Source organism: Schistocerca serialis, chromosome 3 (genome assembly GCF_023864345.2).
Source record: "Schistocerca serialis cubense isolate TAMUIC-IGC-003099 chromosome 3, iqSchSeri2.2, whole genome shotgun sequence".
Taxonomy (NCBI): domain Eukaryota; kingdom Metazoa; phylum Arthropoda; class Insecta; order Orthoptera; family Acrididae; genus Schistocerca; species Schistocerca serialis.
In genome coordinates this window covers 311,485,239-311,493,082 of record NC_064640.1, presented here as the reverse complement: position 1 = coordinate 311,493,082, position 7,844 = coordinate 311,485,239, and positions in this window count along the sequence as shown.

The window sequence follows — 7,844 nt, the reverse complement described above, 5'->3', positions numbered from 1 at the left end:
CGAGGCAGAGAAAATCCCTGACCCCGCCGGGAATCGAACCTGAGAACCTGGGCGTGGGAAGTGAGAACGCTACCGCACGACCACGAGATGCGGGCTACTGACTCATCATCAACTATCTCATTCTCAGAGACGGTATGAGTATACTTAATTATTAGTTCTCATTTTTAGCTTCTCTGTACATTTGAGTAACTTGTGGTAATAGGAGCACAATTGCCAAGTGTTCAAAACACACTATGATTAGTCGATTACTAAATTAGCTTATTGGTCTTTCGCTGCTGTGTCAGTTCAGCACAGGATAGCACATTGATTTCATTTCTATGGTGTATTGCAGCTGATCAGTTTGCTCACGTGGCAGTCCATTTCCACTCGATCGGATGCTGAAACCACAGGTAGTCTCTCTCGACTACCACTAAAGTGTATTAAGTAATTGTGGATATGCGTTATGCTAAATCCCTTAAATCTATTGGACACCATGAGCTGCTTTGTCTCATCTAACATTAGGGTACCTACGGTCACATTCACGCCTCCAACTCATGACCTTAATACGTGTAGGTGTGTCCTAGCACACACTACACTAAAATAATGGTCAACTCCAATCTCATAAATACTTCAAGGGCGTGTCCTTCACATCTCAACCACAAACACTTTTCAATTCCATTATTATTGCCATTCCTAGCTATACAAGGCGAGTTCATCATTACAACTTACCTGCATATATTCCATAACACTAAGCAATCTCTTCTGCTATTTACAGTTAGCTCTAATGCAGGCAATAGGTCTCACTGCAACTTCAGCTTCTGCTTACAAACGAATTTGCATATCTTTTACTGTGGAACCATTTCCAACAAAACAACCCTTTGTACTTATAATATTACTGAGGTTCTTCCTATATATATATATATATATATATATATATATATATATATATATATATATATATATATATATATATATATATATATATATATAGACACACACACACACACACACACACACTTGTTACTCACAAACATTTACGTCTTCATTTCTTCATACCTCTTTATTGTTTACTTGTCACTATTAGGTTTGTCACATCCAGTAGTTTCTTCACTAATCGGTGGATAGAATGGTTAAAGAACTTTGGGAAGAACAAATCAAAATCTTGGGAATAGGAAAGATGAAGAATGAGTGAGACCTGAAATGGGGAAAGAAGATCTCACACAGCTGGGACTGCACAGCTGCCACACTGCATAGAGGTTACAGAACAACCTCCTCCCTACAGAATTCATTGGCTTATTACTGGCTTGATAGCCATATCGGAAAATTTTAGTATTGGAAAGAAGGGGTCGAAACTTTGGTGGATAGGAAAGATGAATAATGAGTGAGACCTGAAATGGGGAAAGAAGATCTCACACAGCTGGGACTGCACAGCTGCCACACTGTGTGGAGGCTACAGAACAACCTCCTCCCTACAGAATTCATTTACTACCTATGAATTTCTTTAGGTCAATCACGTTTCTGAAGCCTAATTCTTTTTTACTCTTTGGGTACTCCAGCCTATATGCATTTCCATGCGGTTTTCCTATAATCCTGAAAGGTCCTTGGTATACGAACATGAATTTCTTTGTTTCTGCTTCTCCTGTGTTCAAACTACCTTTACTAAGATTTTTCAAAACTTGTATAGGCAGCTCCCAAGTCTAATCATTAGTTACTATATGTTTGTCAATAAATGGTACTGTAATTACTCCAGTTATTGGTAAGACCATTTTTAACTGGCTTCTTTTAAAGTCAACAACATCTTGATACTTTGACAAGAAATATTTGCCAATTAGAACCTCAATACTGAGATTGTTTACTATTAGGCATGGATGATCAATTACATTACCGTTAATATTAAAGGGCCGCAAAGCTTCTTGCTTTACCATTTTTGACGCCTTGCCAGTAGCACCAATTATTCTCAGTCCTGATACCCTCATTACTGTAAGCTTACCTTTACTAAGTAATGCATCAAAGAAAGACTGAGACAACTCACTCATCTCACTGACACTGTCTAAGAGGGAACGTACATTGATACCTAATATATTTACTAGTATTATAGGGTGGCTTATTCTAGGTTGTACAGGTGGTTCCTCAAATTCATCCAGTGGTTCCTTTTGGATTTGTCTCCAGCTAAAGAGATCGACATCTGTTTTCATTACATTTAGGTCAAGGTGTGTAGGGGTTTCCTGAACCACATTTTCAGCTGCCTTTTCCAGTCGGTCTACTAATTTCAGATCAAAACACCGCACGACTTCATTATATTTAGTTTGCTGAACATGACCCAAATTATTGTGGTCGGAGCGACTCTGCACCTCCAAAGTGGGCGTAACACTAGTTACAGCTAAAACCCTTTCATTATTATCATCAGTTTTCTTCTCAAGTGACAACTGGTCACAGCCACTGGGTTCATCGGCCCACAACAGGCTACCCTCTACATTTTCACTTACCTCCTGCCCTAAATCTATCAGCACAGTATCAACATCCTACACAGGCACTTTAGATAAGAGCACATCATTCTCATCGTAAATATAAGCATGAACTTCTTCTGCTTCTTCACCTGACAATTCAGTACTTTGTAGCTCTTCCCTAACATTACGTTGCTGCGCCTTCTCTTCCTCTTACCACTTAGAAAGCATCTCTAACATGGTATCAACTAAATACTATGAGTGGTTTTATATCATTGGATGCCACCGCCTCATCATCCGAATGCTCGGTTTGAGTATTTTGATCTGTCTTACCAATCGCTGTAATTACTGGCTTAGGATAAGTAACCGCCTGGTGAGCACCAGTGTCCTCATAGACGGGAACTAGTTTTCCTGCCTCTGCCAACTATTATTTCCTCTCTTGCCATTATTGTTAATGGGAACAGCATTGCTTTCAACATTGTTGTTTACCTGCACATTTCCACTATGAACAAAATTACTATCATCAGGTTGCCATTGTTCGTTATGGTTATTATTTCTCCATTACCTACCTTTATTAGGATGGTGAACACCTACTGTATGGATGTTTACATTGCCATTCTGCTCATTCATAAAATTACTATTAGTGCTGTTACTGTTTCTATTATTACATGCCTGCACCTCATTGACAGCAACACGCTCTATACATTCCAAATATTCAATGAAATGGTCAAGATTGTCTCTAGGGGCGGGTATGATTCTAGTTTGCCAATTCCATGGCAATTTAGCTTCAAGACCTATTATTATGATATCAGGTTTCAGCTTTTCATCAAATGTGACAGACGTGAAATCCAAGATCTGACAAACTCTTTGATTGATTCCCTGCCTGCATTGAAGCATTTCCCAATCCAAAATTCTCTCAACACCTGATTCTACTTATGACTAGACCAGTATTCATTAATGAAAACAGTCTTAAATTCCGCTAATGTGCTACACTTCAACATGACATCAGCTGACCAACGCATTGCATCACCTGCCATATGACTTCTAATAAATGAAATTTTCTCGCGTTCCGACCAAACTGATGGAAACACATCTTCAAAATCATTCCAGAGATCTAGCGGATGGATATTTTTGTCTGGATCGAACCGTAAGAACTGCCAACACCCGATAAAAGTGGCGTTTGCAGCTACAACTTGTTGTCCACTACCATTACCAGAAGCTACTCGAGCTACTTTACTCTCAATTTTAGCAATGTTAGCGCTAACAGTTTCTACTTTCATTTCAACATTACCTACTCTTTGCACAACATGAGTAGTATCAATCTTAAGTGCTTCTACCTCTGCTTGACATATGTTCACTTTTACATTAACATCTTTAAATCTATGCGAGCACAGTTCAGATTTCTCCTCTATCTTTTCTGTTAACTTTTGCTTCAGTTTTGCATCTTCCTTTTGGAAGTCTTTGTGAATTTCAGCAACTTCATACTTTACCATTTTGTGCAACTCAGATAATTGCTGAGCAACCTTTTCCTTAATGTCAGCATGGTTGGAATCAATCTTATAATTTAAACTGTCCAGCTCTGCTTTGAGCTCAGCTTTTAAATCCTCTTTCAACTTATTGCAACCAGCCATGAAGGTATTGTCCATTACCTCAAACCTTTTATAAAAATTAGTTTGGCTGGCCAAAATTCTGTTATTTAAATACTCTTTCAACTTATTGCAGTCAGCCTTGAAGGTAAGGTCCATTATCTCAAACCGTTTATTCAGATTAGTTTGGCTGGCTGATATTGCCTGCAATATTACATTTAAATCAATTGCCCCAGTGTCTTTGGGTTGCTCATTAGCTGGTTTATCATCACACTCAGGTGATGTAAAACTAGACCCAATACCAGAATCATCAAAATATACTGAAACAACTGATTGATTTGTTATATTCAACTTGTCCTTTTTAAACATTACCACCTCTGATGACTGTTTCATTTTTAAATCATCAGAGAAACTATCATCCAGTAAATTAACAATCTCTGATTTCTGCTTTACTACAGGGATTTCTGTCATTGAATCATTGCCTCATTTCACATTATTGTCAGGGGGCAATGGTTCAGATTTCACTTCAACATCACTATTTTCAAGCAGATTTACATTTGAACTGTTGTCTGGATTTGCACTTTCTTCATCAGACATTGGTTCTGATTTAATTTTAACCTCAGATTCTTTTAGTGGTTCCATCACTGACAGTCTTTTAGCGAAGGTTATTAAAAAGTTGAACAGCTTTTCACTTAACTTAGTTCCTTCTGCACGACGTATGGCGATGCCGGGTGGCGTACCAGGATTACTGATGCGGTGCAGCATGTTGAACTGCAGATGGCACCTCAACAGCTGCTCTGTGTGTGTGTGTGTGTGTGTGTGTGTGTGTGTGTGTGTGTGTGTGTGTGTGTGTGTGTGTGCGTGGGGGGGGGGGGGGGGCGCAACAGCAGGTGTGGCTCCGGCCGCAATGGACGACTGCAGTGAGGCGAGACTGCTGGCTTCTTGCGATGCCGGCGGCACAGCTAGATTCAGATGCACTGTAATCCAAGGCATCGTTAATCCTATTGTGTCATCAATGTGCACATGTAACACTGTTTATCACTGTCCTATTGTTCAGTTGTGCGTCGCATTTCACTTCCAAGTTCGAATAATTAAAATCACTTTCACTCCGTTTAGCAGTGTTTTTCCCGGCCATTTAGCACCATATGTGGGGTGGCGGGTGGTAAATATTGTATTATGTATATTATTTGTTTGCCGTTCTCAACACAGGCTCTCTAACTACAATGTTGGTAACCAGAAAGTGATTAGCACAAATGTGATGCCTTCAATTAAAGTTCACTGTGCCCATTCTGATGGAGAAAAGTTATTGATTATTGAAGTTCATTGCCCTGAGGACTTAGGATGATATCTGGGATTCATAGAACATGCAATTTACTATAACAATTTTCACTATATTCTGAAAACGATAAAGCGTAAAATTCCAGACAAATCATTATCCATATCAGCTATTGTACTATCAGAGCTGTTCAGAGTCTATTGTGTGGATCCTATTATTCCTAGATAATGAAACTGTTCAATAATTGACATCGATGTAAATGTTCAAAGTGAATTCTCACCAAAATTTAATGTTAATACTCATCAAACGCCACGCTAGTAATGGTAGAAAGTCTGTCCTGCGGCAACACGTGAAAATAGGACATACGCAAACTGAGACTAAATCACTGGAGTCATTCCATAATTAACACTTTACCCCAATGTGAACTCACTGTTAAGTGCATATCGAGTTACATAATATGGCATCCAAGGCTGTTCCTGGCAACTGCACAAATGCGACGCTACAGCTATAGTTTTATAGCTACCTTTTTGAAACTCCTCACATCTTTGTTATTATAGCGTATCTCCATTCTACCTAAATCTAAACATCCTAGCTTTATCTAATTACTTACATAACCTATCTTGTTTCCGAACATTTAGGACACAAAAAAAGAAAACCATGAATTTCAACTAAAATATTACTTTGTGAGATCCAGCATGCTGTTTCCATTAAATTACAATGAAAAAGGTTTCTGAATATAAATTTTGAAGTTTCTAGCTCCTTCATGTTGCGCCGATGATTTTTACGTAAAACATCCAAATTTCGAAAACTGTTAAAGTTACTAAAGTAAAACTTAACACATTATCATCTTAGCATCATTCCTGACATGCTATTAACTTTTCAGATTATTTACTTCATTTTTAAGGTAATGCACAACATTTGTGACGTCATATCTAGTTACAGTGGACTGGGCTGGCACACAATGGAAAGTATATGAATTTTATATGGTGTGAGTAGGCTGCTTCCCTACAAGTGGTGCATCCTCTATGTCCTGTTAAATTTTTGCACACCCTTACGGAAACACCCTGTATAAAGATAAGTCATCATTTAACAATGTTACAAAACAAACTGGAACTGTACTTGACTGATTTACTTTAAATCTTTTCACAACTCTCAAACAAAGGCTCAGATGAACAGAGGCTACATGTTTTTTTTTTAATATACAGAGTGTTTGGGGAGGAAATGTCAACAGCTTGATGCTCTTGAAAACAATGTTACAGAGAAGTACAGTTATGTTACACATTTTTACATAATGTTTATTTACTTTGCATGTAGTACATAATTCATTACAACATGCATGTTACAGGTATTCAATTGAAAAGGACATACCACATCTTTTACAAACGGCTTGAACACTTATCGTACAGATGTTTTACAGTTCACAGAACAGGTTCAAATATTCCACCATGAACTTCAATACACTTTTGCACTCTAGTGATAACATGTTGTGTTGCTTGTTCAGTTGCCTGTGGTTGGTTCCTAATCAATTCAGCAGTGTCCATGATGTGACGAAGCAGTTCATCTCGGGTATTTACCCTCACTTTGTGCACCTCTGATTTCATCCAACTCCATAAACAGAAATCTAAAGGTGTAAGGTCAGGTGATCTTGGAGGCCAGTTAATAGCACTGCCATGGCCAATCCAGCGATTAAGGTAGGTGCAGCTGAGATGGTCCCTCACACGTAAGGTAACATGTCGAGGAGCACCATTACATTGAAAGGACATTCCAGTTCACCTGGCTAAAGGAATGTCTTCCAATACTGTCACAAATGAATTTTCCAAAAAATGCAGGTACCTCTCTCCCATCAATCACTAATTGATAATAAATGGACCTATCAAAATGCTACCAATCATGCCGCACCAAACATTTATGGCAAAACGAACTTGGAAATTGCTATCCACTGAAGCGTGTGTATTTTCCCGTGACTATCGATGATTATTGTGTGTGTTGTTTATTCCATGTCATGAAAACTGGGCTTCATCAGTCAATAGTACGTATGGAAGCAAATGACTATTCTCAATTGCCCAGTGACAGAACTGAAGTCATTGGGCATTGTCGTCAAAGTGGAGATTTTGGACACACTGTATGTGAATTGCATACAGGTTTCCCGCATGTAATGTTTCCCATACACGTATCTGTGGGACATTCATACGCAGGGACATTCTTGTATGCTCATACCAGGACTTTTCTAAACAGTTGCAATAATGGCTTCCTATTTTTGCAAAGTTTGTTGACGTGCATGCTCAGACGAAAAATGTCTACTTGGAAGAGAATGTGTTGCACGCAAAGTGATAAACACTTTGGTAAACACCCTGCGATCAAGTAATTGTCAAGTCAGAAAGCGCCTGTAGTATTCTTCTCTTGCAGTGGTAGCACTACCATCGCAGAATCCATTAACATACACTATATCTGCATATTCCTCATTATTGTAGACATGTGGCATTGTTAGCAGCGCTTGTACAAACACAGTTAACACCGGACACTACACAGCTAACCGATCCTTCATCAGTACTCTACACA